Source organism: Cebus imitator, unplaced genomic scaffold (assembly GCF_001604975.1).
Source record: "Cebus imitator isolate Cc_AM_T3 unplaced genomic scaffold, Cebus_imitator-1.0 Scaffold170, whole genome shotgun sequence".
In the NCBI taxonomy this organism is placed as follows: domain Eukaryota; kingdom Metazoa; phylum Chordata; class Mammalia; order Primates; family Cebidae; genus Cebus; species Cebus imitator.
This window is the reverse complement of record NW_016107485.1, coordinates 2,954,312-2,973,324: the sequence shown is the minus strand read 5'-3', so window position 1 is coordinate 2,973,324 and position 19,013 is coordinate 2,954,312. Positions and strand designations below refer to the sequence as shown.

Here is a 19,013-nt window from a genome sequence, read left to right as displayed (position 1 = left end):
AAAAAAAAAAAAGAAAGAAAGAAAAAATAAATAAAAAAACAAAATGTAAGCCACATAAATTTTCTGAACAAGTATTCCAACAGCTTTTTTATCTGTGGTATTTATAGATAACAGTCTAAGAAAGCTGAATATTTAACTATAAAAACTATTTCTCCACCCCCACTCCAATTAAAATATCTGTTTCAAAAAGTCATCTGAATACATTCTGGAGCTGTAATCTGTCTTTCAGATCTGTCAGTCCACTAAAAGAGCCTCTTACTTGTGCCTATATTAGATATACAGTCTGTGAATAGACAGCATACTGATGTTGATTGATTTTATTTACTTTTTTTGTATATTTGAGACAGGGTCTCACTCTGTCACCCAGGCTGGAGTGCAGTGGTGCAAACATGGCTTACTGCAACTTCAACCTCCAGGGGCTCAAGCACTCCTCCTACCTCAGCCTCCCAAGTAGCTGGTCTCAAACTCTGAGGCTCAAGCGATCCACTCACCTCAGCCTCCCAAAGTGCTGGGATTACAGGCATGAGCCACCATTCCCCACAGTACCTTTAATTAACTGATATTAATAATAATGATATTAAGATTCCTTTCAGAATATCTGATTGACTTTTTAAAAAGCTGGAAACTAAGAATCCATGTTTGGTATGTTTATCTAGAATACCTCAATTTTTCTGGTTAACTATCAGCCTGTATGTGAAAACTTGCTGCTGCAAAACAGTCCCGCGAATACCTTAATGCTTACATAGCAAACAAATGATAAATAAACATACTAGGAGACCTTAATAGAGAAAATACTCTCAGAATGATTGAAGGCAATATTTTGTTATAAGAAAAGAGAAGGAATACAGATTTGGGATGAAGGAGACTGCACAAGAGAGAAAAACTTCCTTCCTTTCTCACTCCAAGAACATCATGTTTAAAAGAAAAGCCAGAAAAGCTCTATATAGAACTGTGGGAATGACTCAACAGGCAACGTGTAGCAGCCAGTGTGGGCTAAATGCAGCTCTGGGAAGGCAAAAGCATCTCACTGGCCCCTTCTGGCAACCAAATTCTCAAAATGACTTATGAAAACCGGGTAAATTCCAACTTTAAGACTACAAGACAGTCTGGTCAAAGGTTAGCAACTAAGGGAAAAGCATCCCTAAAAGGTTGAGTCATTCCTTGGTCCTTATGTGGGCTGTATAATTTGCTGTGTGAGAGTTTTTTCTTCTTCTTCCTCTTCTTCTGAGACAGGGTCTCACTTTGTCAGCCAGGCTGAGTACAATGGCATGATCTCGGCTCACTGCAGCCTCAACCTCCCAGGCTCAAGCAATCCTCCCACCTCAGCCTCCCAAAGAGCTGGGACTTCAGGCACATGCCACCACACCCCAGCAAACTCTTGTATTTTTAGTAAACATGGAGTTTCACCAAGTTGCCCAGGCTGGTCTCGAACTCCTAAACTCAAGCCATCTGCCTGCCTCAACTACCCAAAGTGTTGAGATTACAGGCTTGAGCCACACACCTGACCTTTGTTAAATTTACTTTGTCTCTCTAGTAATGAGGGTTTGCAAATGAAACAAGTTCTCACAGTTTGGTATTTACAGGAAAATAAATATAAATTTTAAGATTCCTGCACAGAAGATGGTAGGAAGGGCAAAGGGCTGTCTCCCTCCTGCCAAAACTCTATTTGTTGTAGAAGAGTGCATGTAATACCACAGTGCCAATAATACTCCAGCACCACAGGAGATGCTAAGAGTCATGCAATAGAAGTAACAATAAAACATCACATCTCAGTTGATTTCACTTTTTCTTAGCAATTCCACACCCATTATCTCATTGACACTTTGAGATAAAAAGAGCTTAAAAAAAAAAATTTAACAGTAGTCTTTAAAAAATAAAAATAAAAAACAAGAAGCAATGTAATCTTTCCCTATTGCTAAGATTTTTGCATTTACTCTCAAGAGTATTAGCAAAGCAACATTCATTGTGAAGACACACTTTAAAATAAGTTTCACAATTGTAAAAGTCTGAATCCCTATGAAAGCTTCAGTTCTACCATTTTTCTGTGCAAATTAGTAACACTTCATAGAAAAAGAACTAAAGTAAACTTTTAACAAGGGCTCTGCACAAATGAAGATGACTTCAAGTTAACAGCACCAAGAGAAAGAGATGATGATCTTAATTTTCAATAGAACAAAAGCTTTGCTTCTAATCATAACTAGCTAATCAACACAAATTTGATATGATCTACAGTCTGTATTAATTCACTCTAAAGGGACATGATGCTGCAGGATATTAATATAGTTTTTTTTTTTTGAGACAAAGTCTCACTCTACCATTCAGGCTGGAGAGCAGTGGCAAAATCTTGGCTCACTGCAACCTCCACCTCCCGGGTTCAAATGATTCTCATGCCTTAGCCTCCCAAGTAGCTGGGAATACAGGCGCCCACCACCACACCTGGCTGATTTATACATACATACATACATATATATATATATATATATATATATATATATATATATATATATATATATATTTTAGTTGAGATGGAATTTTGCCACGTCGGCCCAGGCTGGTCTTGAATTCCTGGTCTCAAGTGATCCACCAGCCTTGCTCTCCCAATGTGTTGGGAATCAAGGCATGAGCCACCGCACCCAACCTAGTTTTAAATTGTTTAACAGTTTTAGCAGTTATTAACAATTTTTTTTTTTTGAGACAGAGTCTCACTCTGTTGCCCAGGCTGGAGTGCAGTGGTGCCATCTCAGTTCATTGTAACTTCTGCCCCCTGATTTAAAGCAATTCTCCTGCCTCAGCCTCCCAGATAGGTGGGTTTACAGGCGCTTGCCACCATGCCCAGCTATTTTTTTGTGTTTTCAGTAGGGATGGGGTTACACCATGTTGGCTATGCTGGTCTCCAACTTATGACCTCGTGATCCACCCACCTGAGCCTCCCAAAGCGCTGGGATTACAGGTGTGAGCCACCACGCCCAATCTAGATGATGGCTATATTTTAAACTCACTTTATAAACATTTTTATTTATTTTGAGACAGGGTCTTGCTCTGTTGCCCAGGCTGCAGTGTAGTGGCACGATCAACCATCAGTGTAGTCTTGACCTCCTAGGTTCAAGCAATCCTCCCACCTCAGTCTCCCATCAGGCCGATTTTTAAATTTTTTGTAGAAAAATTTAAAAATTTAAAATTTTCTACAGGGGGTCTCACTATGTTACCCAGGGTGGTCTTAAACTCCTGGCCTCAAGCGATCCTCCTACCTCAGGCTCCCAAGGTGCTAGAATTACAGGTATGAACCACCACTCCCAGCCTCAGCTCACTTTCCAAAGTACAGTATATGTTCGGGGATACAACAACCATAAATATGAACAGCCAACTCATAACTCATTCATCCTTTATATCTGAAATACTGAAGTACGCATTTTATATTACTTCCTCCCAAACTCCCCCCACTGATCTACTGGTACTCTTCTAGTTTCCTTTGTGCCAGTTTTCCCCACTAACCTCTGTCTGTCCCTCCTCCTGATTTCTCCTTCTCCCCTCATCTAAACACATACTATTACTTCTTTCGTTTGTCAAACCACTACTTATGCTTTGGATCTCTGCTTAAATGTCTCTTCCTCAAAGAAGCCTTTCCTGACCAACACCCTCTCCTACATTAGAAGCCTCACTATTAGATCTCTGTTATTCTAACATCTTGTGTTTTTGTTTTTCAAAAAAAGCAACTACTGGCTGGGCACTGTGGCTCACGCCTGTAATCCTAGCACTTTGGGAGATCGAAGCAGGCGGATCACCTGAGGTCAAGAGTTCAAACCCGGCCTGGCCAACATGGCGAAACTCTGTCTCTACTAAAAATACAAAAATTAGCCAGGCGCAGTGGTGGGCACCTGTAATTCCAGCTACTCAGGAGGCTGAGGCAAGAGAATCGCCTGAACCCGGGTAGCAGAGGTTGCAGTGAGTCAAGATCACACCATTGCACTCCAACCTGGGTGACAGAACAAGACTCCATCTCAAAAAAAAAAAAAGGCAATTACCAAAGTTTGTAACTACAAATTAGCTTGTCTAGCTCTTTGTTGAGTCTTTTTCTTTCACAGAACTACAGAAGTTCCATGATAATGAGGACCTTATCTGTCTTGTTCATTACTCTCTCTCCAACACTTAGCACTGTGCACTAAGTGATAAGATCTTAATAATCACAGAATAATTTTTCCAACATTAAAATGGTCAAATTCTTTAAGTCAATACTTCCACTTCTAAGGAAAAATCTGAAATGAAAAAAATGTTTTAAAAGATATTTATCTGATCAGGCGCAGTGACTCATGCTTATAATCCCAGCACTTTGGGAGGCCAAGGTAGGTGGATCACGAAGTCGGGAAATCAAGACCATCCTTGCCAACATGGTGAAACGCCATCTCTACTAAAAATACAAAAATTAGCCAGGTGCGGTGGGGGGTGCCTGTAGTTCCAGCTACTTGAGAGGCTGAGGCTGAGGCAGAAGAATCGCCTGAACCCAGGAGGCAGAGGTTGCAGCGAGCCAAGATCGCGCCACTGCACTCCAGCCTGGCAACAGGAGACTCCATCAAAAAAAAAAAAAAAAAAAAAAAAAAAAAAAAAAAAAAAAAAAAAAGTATTTATCCAAATATTAATGTAAGCGTGAAAAACAGAAAATGATTCCAATTCAAATGTCTCCTTTTTTAAGGAGAAAATAAGTAAATGATGGCATACAACAGAATGTTATGCACTCCATTAAATGTTATTTCAGTAACATGAAAAAACAGGACATAGAATTGGGTCTGTAGTATTAGCTCAGTTATTTAAAAAGCATACATTTGCAAGAATACTAGAGGGATATAAACCATATGCTAACAGAGATTTTCTCTGGGAGATGGGATTCATTAGAAGTTGGGTTTTTGTTTTTGCTTTGTTTTGACGCTGGAGCAGGAATTCTATCTGGTATCTATTCTCCAAGGGCCTAGGATAACATGTGATGAATAAGAATGAGAAATTGATTATCTCTAAGTACTGGAATGAAATAGGTTATGAAATTCTCTAATTCACATTATAAACAGAATCATTTTATCAACTGACATGCCTAAGATTGGAGAATTTTCAACTGGGGGACCTAATCTTGAAAATCAGGCTTTCTGAGAAATATAATTAACAAACCTCTTTCCTTTTCCCAAGAAAGAAATATTGTAGTTTGGATCAGAAACTGCTCACTCAAAATTTTCACTTCTCCCGGCAATTAATTAGAACCTCTTTTGCAACGCATGAAAGGCTACAGTTCGAAAGGACACAGGATACAGTTCGTACTCTTACAGAAAAAAATATATGATCTGCCCTTTATTCCACAGGCTGCACATGTGAAAAACAAATGGGTACTTCTTAAATCTTTCATAAAGGAGGAGAAAACGCACTGTGAAAGAGGAACTAGTAAGCCCTTTTTCACTCCCATTCTATTGCTTACTTTTCTTTACATAGCTCTTCCAATCCTACCCAGCACACCTCAGATTACAGACACACATAGAACTCCATCTTTGTATCTCTCAGAACAATATCAGAGATCAGCAACAGTTAGAAAATAAATTTTTGTAAAAGGTAACATTTACAATAGCAATAAAATATATGAACCATCTAAAAATAAATCTAACAAAAGATGTGTAAGATCATCAGAGAAAAATTTAAAAAACCCATTGAGAGACCTTACAAAAGATCTAAATAAGTGAGGAAAATACATATTTACAGTGTAATATTCTAAAAAGGTCAGTTCTTCCTAAATTGGTTCATAGAAGTAATTCCAATCAAAATCCCACAGTGATTTTAAAATTTAGATGGAAATGCAAAGACCAAGAATAGACAAGAATTAAACTCTTGAAAAAGAACAAGGTGGGAAGACTTACTTCTCCCATACAACAGGGCTTATTACAGTTATCATAATTAAAACTGTGAGGGCAGGCATATACAAATAGCCCAATGAAACCAAACAGTGAGCTCAGAAACATACCCACATAGATAAGTCCTTGATATACAAAAGAGGTAGCTCTGTTGATTAGTGGGGAAAGAAGAATATTTTCAATAAATGGGAATCCACTTGAAAAAAAATTGTCTTAGCTTATTCCCGTATGAAAAATTATTTCCAGAAACATAAGGCAGAAAACTCAAAAACTATAAAAATACATTAAATTTAGAAATTCTTTTTGTGTTTTGTTTGTTTTGAGACAGGGTCTTGCTCTGCCACCCAGGCTACAGTACAATGGAGTGATTATAGCTCATAACCTTGAATTCCTGGGCTCAAGCAATCCTTCTGCCTTAGTCTCCCGAATAGGTGGAACTAGAGGCATGTACCACCATGCCCGGCTCATTTTTTTAGGTGATGGGGTCTTGCTATGTTGCCCAGACTGGTCTTGAACTCCTGGCCTCAAGCCTTCCTCCAGCCTTGACCTCCCAAAGCATTCGGATTACAGGAATGAGATACTACATCCAGCTAAATTTAGAGATTCTTAATCAAAAGACAGGATAAAGAGAAAGAAAAAGGCAAATCACGAAGTGGGAGAAGATGTCTGCAATACATTTAAGCAACAACAAACTCCTATTCCAAATATTTAGAGAACTCTTACTCAAGAAAAAAACAAATACAATAGAAAGAGTAGGCAAAAGACTTAACCTGCAACTTCACAAAAAAGGAAATACAGGCCAGGGCCAGCATGGGCAACACAGCAAGACTCTGTCTATACAAAATATTTAAAAATGATCCAGTCACAAGGTCAAGAGATCGAGACCATCCTGGTCAACACGGTGAAACCCCGTCTCTACTACAACTACAAAAAATTAGCTGGGCATGGTGGTGTGTGCCTGTAATCCCAGCTACTCAGGAGGCTGAGGCAGGAGAATTGCCTGAACCCAGGAGGTGGAGGTTGCGGTGAGCTGAGATCGCGCCATTGCACTTCAGCCTGGGTAACAAGAGCGAAACTCCGTCTCAAAAAAAAAAAAAAAAAAAGATCCAGGCATGGTGGCACACTCCTGTATTCCCAACTACTCAGGAGGCTGAGGTGGGAGGATCATTTTAGCCCAAGAGATCGAGGCTGCAGTGAGCACTGTATTCCAGCCTAGGCAACACAGCAAGACACTGTCTCAAATAATAATAATTATAATAACTGGTAAAAGAAATCACTTTCCATTATGATACACTGATTGAATGGATGCCAGAACTCCCTGAGCTGAAGCCTAAGGGCTTAGTTCATTAGACAGATGTTTCCAGGCTAAAATATACCTTAAATGTTTTTATCAACATTTCACAATGGCCAGTAAAGTTTGGGTTAACCAAAGGCACCTCCTCTCTTTAAGGCTCCAAGTTCCTCTGTTGAGGAAATGAAGGTGTCAGGCCCTTGATTGCCTAGTGCCCCATAGAGACCTCTGCTAACCCACTGATTTTTTTTTTTTTTTGAAACAGAGTCTCACTCTTGTTCACCCAGGCTGGAAAGCGGTGGTGTGATCTTGGCTCACTGCAACCTCCACCTCCCCAGCTCAAGTGATTCTCCCGCCTCAGCCTCCTAAGTAACTGGAATTAAAGGCACCTGCCACCACACCCAGTTAATTTTTTGTATTTTTAGTAGAAAAGAGGTTTCACCACGTTGGCCAGGATGATCCTGAACTTCTGATCTCAAATGATCTGCCCGCCTTGGCCTCCCAAAGTGCTGGGATTACAGGTGTGAGCCGCCACACCCGGTCATCACTGAATTTCTATATAATACATGCTTCTATGTGAAACAGATCAAAGTACATTTCTCACTCCACTCTCTCAACACACGATACACCCATTCAATTAATGGGAATCCACTTGAAAAAGCACCTCCTCTAACAATAGAATTTATTCTGTTCTAGAACTCCACACTTTCCAATTTCACAATCTTCTCAAATATTTTCCATTTCGGCTATCATTACTTCCCAACAAATGACCATGCAAAAAATCTACTGTAAAATATAACAATCTTCTTACCAGCCTCTTTCCTCCATAGCTGAGTGCTGGAGAGTAACAAAATTTAAGAGGTAGGTAGAGAAAGATAGCAAAAGGTCTGAACGGCAAAGCAAGTGGCTGGAAATGTAGAGTTTAAAAAGCCAGGAAAGGGTAAGTCACAGATATCCCTGGAGGAAAAATTTCAAGTTGACAACTATGTCAAATGATGCAAAGAGGTCAAGTAGCATAAAGACTACAGAGGGTTTATTTGATCTACAACAAAAAGAACACAAATTGCTTTGGCAATGGCAGTTTCTGAAGACAGGTAGTGACAAAAGCCATAAAGCAGTTTCTGGAATATGAGAAAGTAGAGAGAATAACTGTAAACTGTTCTTTCAGGAGCTTAAAGACTAAGGAAAGGTTAGAGTTGTTGGGAAAGATTTCAGTTAATTTATATGCTAAGGGGAAAAACTTCAGAGAAAAAGGCTGAAGATGCACAAACACCTTGGGCCCAACAGCAACAGCTGCCTTCTACTCTACTAAGAAAACAGAGTTCTTACCTGTAGTGGAATAAACAAGTAGTAAACCATTCACTGGGTATATACCAGTGAACAAAATAAAGTTTCTGCCCTCAGGAAATATACCATTTAAGGGGAAAAAATACACACACACACACACACACACACACACACACACACACACACAAACACACAGAGTTTAAGTGCTTTGAAGAAAAATCAGGATAGAGAGTAACAGGAGGTGCTACTTTAGAGAAGACACGCAGAGAAGGCCTTCCTGAGGAAATGACATTTGCGCAGGAACTTCAATGAAGGCACAAGAAGTCAGTGTGCCTGGAAGCTAGGGGACAAGGGTAAGAAATGACATCATAGAGAGGCCGGGTATAGTGGCTCACGTCTATAATCTCAGCACTTGTAGGACAAGGCAGGCGAATAACTTGAGGTTAGGAGTTCAAGACCAGCCTGGCCAATATGGCGAAACCCCGTCTCTACTCAAAATAATTTTAAAAATCTGGGCATGGTGGCATATGCCTGTAATCCCAGCTACTCGGTGGCTGAGGAACAAGAATCACTTGAACCTGGGAGGCAGAGGTTGTAGTGAGCTGAAATCACACCACTGCATTCCAGCCTGGGTGACAGGGCAAGACCGTCTCCTCCCCCAACCAAAAAAAAAAAAAAAGAAGAAGAAATATCAGAGAGAATATGAAGGCCACATCATAAATACTATGATTTCATCATAAGCCTCACAGAAAGGCATTGAAGAGTTTTGAGAGTAGTGAAGCAGTGTCTGATTTCAGTTTTCAAAGGCTCACGCATTGCTGCTTGAAGAATTCCAATTACAATACAGGGTGAAAAAGTAGGTTCATAAAGGGCAACTGGGGCACAGTGGCTTAAACCTGTAATCCCAGCTCTGTGGGAGGCTGAGGCAGGGGTTAGGGTGGGGAGATGGGATCACTTGAGGTCAGAAGTTTCAGACCAGCCTGGCCAACATGGTGAAATCCTGTCTCTACTAAAAATACAAAAGTCATCCAAGCATGGTGGCACATGTCTGTAATTCCAGCTATTCAGGAGGCTGAGGCACAAGAATCACTTGAACCTGGGAGGCAGAGGTTGTCAAGAGCCAAGATCGCGCCACTGAACTCCAGCCTGAGTGACCAAAGGAGACATCTCAAAAAAAAAAAGCGGGGGCAACTGGGAAAACCAAAAGAGGGGCATCTAACACTAAATATGAGTTAGGAAACACTTCAAGAAGAGGGAGAGAAAAGGTATCCCAAACAAAGGCCACAGACGTAGAAAAGAAATAGGGGTTCTGAAAAGGCTTGACATTTCTTTAGACTAGCTTGACATTTCTTTACACCAGATCCGATAAAGTATTTTATAAAAATATACCATTTACATCTACAAAAAAAGAAAGATATCCAATAATAAAACTAATAAATACCTGTATGACCTTTCTGAAGACATTCACAAAACTCTGTGTAAGACATTAAAGAAAATCTATTTAATTGAAGAGCTAAAACAAAGTAATGGATAGGACGACTCAACATTTTAAAACGTGTATTTTCCACCTACCGTTTTGTTTTTTTAAAAGACAAGTTCTCACTATGTCTCCCAGGCTGGAGTGCAGTGGTGCAATCATAGCTCACTGTGATCTCAAACTCCTGGGCTCAAGCAATCCTCACATATCAGCCTCCCAACATAGTGGGATTACATTCTCCCCACTTATCTATAAGTGGCCTATTTCAAATAAAAATCCCAATAAGTATGCCAAAAGACATATACAAGAATTCCACAGCAACCCATGATTCATAATAGCCCCAAAGTGAAACAACCGAAACATCCATGAACAGTAAAATGGAAAAACAAATTGCATTTTATTCATACGATTTACTGATTATACAGCAATAAAAATAAACTCCAGCCACACACAATTCAACATAAACAAATTTCAAAAACATAGAGAAACCACCAACAGAGCCAGACGAGGTAGCTCATGCCTGTAATCCCAGCACTTTGGGAAGCCAAGGCAGACGGACCACCTGAGGTCAGGAGTTCGAGACCAACCTGACCAACATGGATAAACCCCGCCTTTACTAAAAATACAGTATTAGCTGGGCGTGGTGGTAGGCACCTGTAATCCCAACTACAGTACTCAGAAGGCTAAGGCAGGAGAATCACTTGAACCTGGAGACAGAAGGTTGTGGTGAGCCGAAATATCACACCGTTGCATTCCAGCCTGGGAAACAGGAGTGAAACTCCGTTTAAAAAAAAAAAAAAAAGAAACCACCAACAGAATACACATGTATGACTCCATTTATATAAAATTTAAAAACTAACCACACAGTGTTGAAAATCAGGACGGTACTTTCCTTTGAGCAGGGAGAAGGGAGTATTGATTGGGAAGAAACACAAGGAGGGGAAAGTTCTGGAGTTCGTATTATTTCCTCCTTAGTAGTAGTTAGTAACAGGTGTACTCACTTTGTGGTAATACCAACACAAGTTGTGGGTTATTCTGTATTTATGTTATACTTCAGTAAACAGGAAGAGTACTGGTGTCTGCGATTTACTTCAAGATACATCAAAAAAAATTAGATTGACAGCTAGGAGTGATGGCTTAAGCCTGTAATCACAGCACTTTGGGTGGCCAAGGCAGGCAGATCACCTGAGGCCAGGAGTTTGAGACCAGCCTGGGCAACATGGTAAAACCCTGTCACTAAAAATACAAAAATTAGCCATTCATGGTTGCACATGCCTGTAATGCTGCTACTTGGGTGGCTAAGGCAGGAACATCACTTGAACCCAGGACATGAGGGCTGCAATGAGCCAAGATTGCACCACTGCACTCCAGTTTGGGCAACAGAGTGAGAGTCTGCTGCAAAAAAAATTAAATTTAAAAATTAGATTGATAGATGGATAGTTGGATAGCCATGTTATAAAGCAAGTTTTATAAAATGTTAATAGTAGAATCTAAGAGATGAGCATGCAGGTATTCATTGTAAAATTCTTTCTACTTCTGTCTTTCTTTTTTTTCTTTCTATTTTATGTTTAAATTTTTTCATGATAAAATGTTGGAGGTAAAAATCCCAAAGGGTTTTTCTGTTTTGGGTTTTGCTTTTTTTTTTTCCCCCAGAACTTGATAAGCCAATTCTAAAATCATGGAAAATTAAAATGGTAATAGCCAAGACAACTTTGAAAAAGAAGGTAAGGAGAGAGAGACCTGTCCTAACAGACAGAAAGACAATATTAGGCAATAACTAAAAGAAGATAGTACTAATAACAGAGATGGCCAGAAAGACCAAAGAATAGAGAGCCTAAAAACTAACTCAGGCACACGTAGAATACAGCAGGCATTAAAGATCAGTAGGAAAAAGTAGAACTATTCAGTAAGTGGGGATTAACAGCTTGGATTAGACGAAAATACAGACTATCTTTAACTTAGAAGGAAAATCAATACTGATTAATAACCACAAGTTCCTGAAGAAAACATAATATACTTTTCTCTCATTTATATATATGGGTCTAAAACATGAGAAACAACATTATATATTGCTTAAGAATATATTCACATGGCAAAAGAATACAGACATACTTGGCAATGAAATACCAAATTCAAGTCAGTAGTTACCTTCAGGGGTAATGAAGATTTATGCAAAGTACATAAGTTGGGTGGTACTTGAACACACAAGTATTTTCTATATTGTTCTTTATACATTTTTTCCAATCTTAAGTATTTCATAACAAATTATAATTTTTTGAATTAAAAAAAGTTTGAGGTATGAGTATGTAGTTTTTAAACAGTATTTAACACAGTTTAATGGGCTGGAAAAAATACTAGAAATAGGGAAATAAGAGAAGATGTTAAAGAGAAAAAGACCAGATTCTGCAAAGCCTTGTAAAACATGCCAAAAAATTTATTCATTTATTTACTTATTTAATTGAGAGAGTCTCGTTCTGTTACCCAAGCTATAGTGCAGTGGCACAATCTTGGCTCACTGCAACCTCCGTCTCCTGGGTTCAAGCAATCCTCCCACCTCAGACCCCCTAGTAGCTGGGACTACAGGCATGTGCCAACACACCCAGTTAATTTTTGTGTTTTTAGCAGAGACAGGGTTTCACCATGTTAACCAGGCTGGTCTCAAACTCCTGATCTCAGGTGATCTGTGCACTTCGGCCTCCCAAAGTGCTGGGATTACAGGCATGAGTCACTGCATCTGGTAAGAAATTTATTTTCCTTTTGTTTCATCCCACAAGGCAATCACTGAAAAGTTTTAAGCTAGGAAGTTTAAAAGATTACTCTGACAAGGCTATATGATAGAGTATGTTTCCTAATGACAGGAGTTTGTCTACCATTTAATAGTTTATAATACGTTGATATTAGTGAATATATATGCTGAATTTATGGAAGGAATGGGATGAGGAAAGAGATAAATTACAAAGAAATTATAATAATCCAGGCAGGAAATGTTGTATTTACAATGATCACATTAACTTACAGCTATCTCTCTATAAGAAATATTAAGATTATAAGAAACTTTCAAGGAACCTGAAACTAAGGATCTATAACATTATAAACATGAAGATCCTGGTTCAAATTAGGGAAAGGAATAATTCTGTATCTACTCACCATTCTTCCGCTCACTAAGTGGAGGCAAATTGGGATTCCTGCCAGGGTGGAGGCCTAGGGTCAGCTCGGGCTGCAAGGAGAGCTCCTGCAGTTCATTGGCAACAGCTTCGCTCTGGGGACTGGGTGCCGCAGATAGGGAAACGAGCACTGGTTCATCATCATTTTCGCCGGCCCCTCCTCCGTCCAGCCCATTCACAGCAATGACGGAAGGGGGCAGGCACACCACACTGGAGAAATCCACTTTGGCTTTCGTGATGGCAACCTGGAAACGGAAGAATAAATGAAAAGTTTAGATGGGACCATGACAATAAGGTTTGGCGGTGTCCCCACCCAAATCTCATCTTGAATTGTAGTTCCCATAATTCCCACAGGTCATGGGAGGGACTTGGTGGGAGGTAACTGAATCATAGGGGTAGCTACCTCTATGCTATTCTCATGAGTTCTCACAAGATCTGATGGTTTTATAAGAGGCTTTTCCCCGTTTGCTCGGCACTTCTCCTTCCTGCCACCATGTGAAGAAGGACATGTTTGCTTCCCCTTCGACCATGACTCTAAGTTTCCTAAGGCCTCCCCAGCCCTGTGGAACTGTGAGTCAGTTAAACCTCTTTCCTTTATAAACTACCCAGTCTCAGGCAGTTCTTTACCGCTATCTGAGAACAGACTAATATGGTAAATTGGTACTGACAGAGTGGGATGCTGCTGTAGGGATACCTGAAAACGTGGAAGCAACTTTGAAACTGGGTAACAGGCAGTGTTTGGAACAGTTTGGAGGGCTCAGAAGAAGACAGGAAAACGTGAGGAAGTTTGAAACTTCCTAGAGACTTGTTGAATGGCTTTGATCAAAATACTGATAGTGATATAGACAGTGAAGTACAGGATGAGATGGTCTCCGACGGAGATGAGGAACTTGTTGGGAACTGAAATAAAGGTGATTCTTAAAATCCTTTAGCAAAGAGACTGGTGACATTTTGCCTCTGCTCTAGAGATCTTTGGAACTTTGAACTTGAGTGAAATGATTTAGGGTATCTGGCGGAGGATATTTCTAAGCAGTAAAGCATTCAAGAGGAAGCAGGGCGTAAAAATTTAGAAAATTTACAGCGTAGGCCAGGCGCAGTGGCTCAAGCCTGTAATATCAGCACTTTGGGAGGCCGAGGCGGGTGGATCACGAGGTCAAGAGATCGAGACCATCCTGGTCAACATGGTGAAACCCCGTCTCTACTAAAAATACAAAACATTAGCTGGGCATGGTGGTGCGTGCCTGTAATCCCAGCTACTCAGGAGGGTGAGGCAGGAGAATTGCCTGAACCCACAAGGCGGAGGTTGCGGTGAGCCGAGATCGCGCCATTGCACTCCAGCCTGGGTAACATGAGTGAAACTCCGTCTCAAAAAAAAAAAAAAAAAAAAAAAACAAAAAAAAAAAAAAAAAAAAAAAAGAAAATTTACAGCGTGACAAGGCAATAGAAAAGCAAAATCTATTTTCTGGGAAGAAATTCATGCCAGCTGCAGAAATTTGCATAAGAAGGAGCCGAATGTTAATCACCAAGACAATGGGGAAAATGTCTTCAGGGCATGTCAGAAACCTTCACACCCGCGGCTCAAAGGCCTAGGCAGGAAAAATGGTTTCACGGTCTAGGCCCAGGGCCCTCCTGCTCTGTGCAACCTGAGAACATGGTGCCCGTGAGTCCCAGTTGCTTAAGCTCCAGCCATGACTAAAAAGAGTCAAGGTACCGCTCAGGCCGTGGCTTCGGAGGGTGTAAGCCCAAAGCCTCCGCAGCTCCCATGGGGTGTTGAGCCCGCAGGTGCACAGAAGTCTAGAACTGAGGTTTGGGAACCTCCACCTAGATTTCAGAGATTGTATGGAAATATTTGGATGTCCAGGAAGTTTGCTGCAGGGGTGCAGCCCCCATGGAGAACCTCTGCTAGGGCAGTACAGAAGGGAAATGTGGGGTCAGAGTCCCCACACAGAGTCCTCACTGGGGCACTGCCTAGCAGAGCTGTGAGAAGGTCACCATCTTCCAGACCCCAGAATGGTACGTCCACCAACACCTGGAAAAGTTGTAGACACTCAACATCAGCCCATGAAAGCAGCCAGGATTAAAGCTGTACCCTGCAAAGCCACGAGGGCAGAGCTGCCCAAGGCCATACGAGCCCACCTCTTACAACAGCATGACCTGGATGTGACACATGGAGTCAAAGGAGATCATTTCAGAGCTTTAAGATTTGACTTTCCCACTGGATTGTGGACTGGCATGGGGCATGTAGCCCCTTTGTTTTGGCCAATTTCTCCCCTTTGGAATGGGTGTAAATACACCCAATGCCTGTACCCCCACTGTATCTAGGAAGTAACTAACTTGCTTTTGATTTTACAGGCTCATAGGTGGAAGAGACTTGCCTTGTCTCAGATGAGACTTTGGACTTGGACTTCTGGGTTAATATGGAACGAGCTAAGACTTTGGGGGACTACTGGAAATACATGATGTGTTTTGAAATGTGAAGACCTGTGATTTGGGAGGGGCCAGGGGCAGAATTATATGGTTTGGCTGTGTCCCCACCCAAATCTCACCTTGAACTGTAGTTCCCATAATCTTCACATGTTGTGGGAGGGACTTGGTGGAAGGTAAATTAATCATGGGGGTGGTTATCTCCATGCTGTTCTCATGATAGGGAGTGAGTTATCACAAGATCTAATGGTTTTATAAAGTGTTTTCCCCTTTTGCTTGGCACTTCTTCCTGCTGCCTTGTGAAGAAGGATGTGTTTGCTTCCCCTTCCACCATTACTGTAAATTTCCTGAGGCCTCCCAAACCCTTCGGAAATGTGAGTCAATTAAACCTCTTTCCTTTACAAACTACCCAATCTCTGGCAGTTCTTTACAGCAGCTTGAGAACAGATTAATATACATGAAGAAACTATGCTACTGGAGTATATACTGATACTAATATTATAAATTACATCACTGATACACTATCATTATTCTTAAAAGCTTTTTGTAAAGTAAGCTAGCGGCCACTGCTTTCCAGACCCCGAATGGTAGAGCCACCAGCAGCATGCAACCTCAGCGTGGAAAAACCACAAGGGCAGAGCTGCCCAAGGCTTTGGGAACCCCCACTTTATATCAGTGTACCCAGAACGTGGGACATGGAGTCAAGGATTCTTTTGGAGCTTTACGATTTAATGACTACCCTGCTGGGTTCAGACTTGCATGGGGCCTACAGCCCCTTTCTTTTGGCCAATTTCTCCCTTTTGGAATGGAAATGTTTACTCAATGCCTGTATCCCTATTTTATCTTGGAAGTAAGTAACTTGTCTTTGATTTTACAGCCTCATAGATGGAAGGAACTTATCTCCAGATAAGACTTTGGACTTCTAAGTTAATGCTGCAATGAGTTAAGATTTTGGGGAACTACTGAGAAGAAATAATTGTATTTTGAAATGTAAGGAGGACATGAGACTTGGGGGACTAGAGGCAGAATGATATGACTCTGGTATTTGTCCTGCCCAAATTTCATGTTGAAATGCAGTCCCCAATGTTGGAGGTAGGGTCTGATGGGAGATATTTGGGTCATGGGGGCAGATCCCTCAAGGATTGGCGCTGTCCTCGTGATAGTGAGTTCTTGCAAAATCTAGTTGTTTAAAAGTATGTGGCACTGCCCCTCTTTTTCCTCTTGCTCCTGCTCTTGCCCTGTGACATGCCTGCACCCGCTTCACCTTCTACCGTGAGTAAAATCTCTCTTGATGGCATCATCCTTTCACAGCCTTGCAAAACCATGAACCAATTAAACTTCATAAATTAAACACACACACACACACACCCCTACTGAATCCTATGCAGTTAATAATTTTTATAAAGCATTTCTAATGTGGGAAATGCTTATTGTAAAGCCACACTTAAGATATAAAACTGCATACTCATATATTAAAATATTACACAAAGAAAAAATATTTTAAGAAGTATACCAAGACACAAAAGAGGGGTTCTGTTTGATTGGAAAATGAAAAATTTTTCTTTAAGGTTCCAATTTTCTCTAAAATACTTATGTGGCTTTTATAATGAAAAGACTATAGTTTCTGACCTATAAAGCGAGATTCCCTGGGCATTCCTTGCAAACATTGCTGACCACTTTAATTTGCTTTAGCTGAAGAAACCAACAAAATATTAACAGCCATGAAAAAAGGCACTAAAAACTAGAAAGACTATTATAATCCACCTTCAAGTAAACCAATAGTGCGCCCAAACCTGACTGTAGTTCTGGTTGATATATCTCACAGAATATAAACAGGATCGGAAAAGGTCTAGATAAGAGGAATTAACATGAGGGATATGATATTATGAAGAAAAAAGATATTAAGGACTCTCTACTCCAAAAAAGACTGGAAGAAGACTTAAGGGAGATGAGTTCAAACAAAAATATTTGGAACTAAATATTCTCAGGGGTACTATGGGCAAACAATGGAAAAAGGGTTTCTTTTGGGGTTTGAACAATTTTAGAAATTACAAAACAACAAATAGTACTAAGAAAATTCAGAATCTAAACTTCAAATAATTCTTTTCCATCTCATCTATGATTTATTATGGTTTAAACCATGTCTCTGTGTACCCTGGGTAAAAACAACTGTTATACAGGATTAATCTATCTGGCTCTGTATTATCTATCATTGACTCTGAAAGAGCATGTTTGCGTCTTTTAACAGCAGTCTTTCAGACTAAAAACAGACTTCAGTTTTATGACATTCGAGGACCCCTTGGGAACCAACCTCCTTATTCTAAAAGAAAATAGAAAAAGAATGGTATTAAAACTTCAGCCTTAGGACTTAAGAAGAGTAATTTCACATAGAGTAACAGGTTTTCAATAAACAGGTGTTAAATCGTTATGGATTGGGTGGATCACGAGGTCAAGAGATCGAGACCATCCTGGTCAACATGGTGAAACCCCGTCTCTACTAAAAATACAAAAATTAGCTGGGCATGGTGGCGCACGCCTGTAGTCCCAGCTACTCAGGAGGCTGAGGCAGGAGAATTGCTTGAATCCAGGAGGCAGAGGTTGCAGTGAGCCGAGATCGCGCCATTGCACTCCAGCCTGGGTAACAAGAGTGAAACTCTGTCTCAAAAAAAAAAAAAAAGAGTTCATACCTCAGGGTTTTGCCCTGTTGCCCTAGGCCGGTCTGGAACTCCTGGCCTCAAGTCATCCACCTGCCTTGGTCTCCCAAAGTGCTGGATTTACAGGCATGAGCTCTCTGTATCCAGCCTTTTTTTTGGCCAGGGGGCGGTTGGGGGGAGACAGGGTCGTCTCACTCTGTTGCCCAGGCTAGGGTGCAGTGGCATGATCATAGCTCACTGAGACCTTGAATTCCTGGGCTCAAGTGATCTTCCCACAGCAGCCCCACAGGTAGCTAGGAATACAGGCATACCACCAACCGCCACTTTTTCCCCCCTCCCCGGGTAGGGGTGGACGTCGAGGAGATACGAGGTTTTGTTATGTTGCCCAGGCTGATCTCAAACTCCTGGCCTCAAGTGATCCTCCTACCTAAATCTCCCAAAGTGCTAGGATTACAGGAATGAGCTCCCGTGCTTTGCCAAAGCCATATATTCTTTAAAATGAAGTAAATTATTTAATTTACTTTTCACTAATTCAGAACAAATTTCTTATTTTGAATCAGATAATAATTATTGCTGGGATTCAGAGACTTAACATTTACATGTATCACTGTTCCCAAGAGATAATAAAGATCCATCACATGGTATCAATATTTTTCTAATGAAGCATGAAGTTAAAATTCATGAGTTCGTGATGCTGGTATGCACTTAGAGAACACAACCAATATTTCTAGAAAATGATTTAAGAAACTTCGTAAAAAATGGCCCCCAAAAGAAAGCCAACCTAAGTCCAATGCTAGGCATGAAGAGAAAATAAAGTTGTTTTTTTTTTTTTTT

At 40.6% G+C, this 19,013-nt stretch overlaps 1 protein-coding gene across 4 annotated transcripts in view; it reads right to left on the bottom strand.

Moving 5' to 3' along the window:
* MRTFA (myocardin related transcription factor A) overlaps nucleotides 1-19,013 on the bottom strand; it is a 216,728-nt gene that overhangs the window by 128,991 nt on the left and 68,724 nt on the right. For all 4 annotated transcript variants that reach the window (XM_037744358.1, XM_017544725.2, XM_017544726.2 and 1 more), the window contains one exon: nucleotides 13,085-13,346. The gene's annotated coding sequence lies outside the window, so the exon portion shown is untranslated. The remainder of the gene's footprint in view (nucleotides 1-13,084; nucleotides 13,347-19,013) is intronic.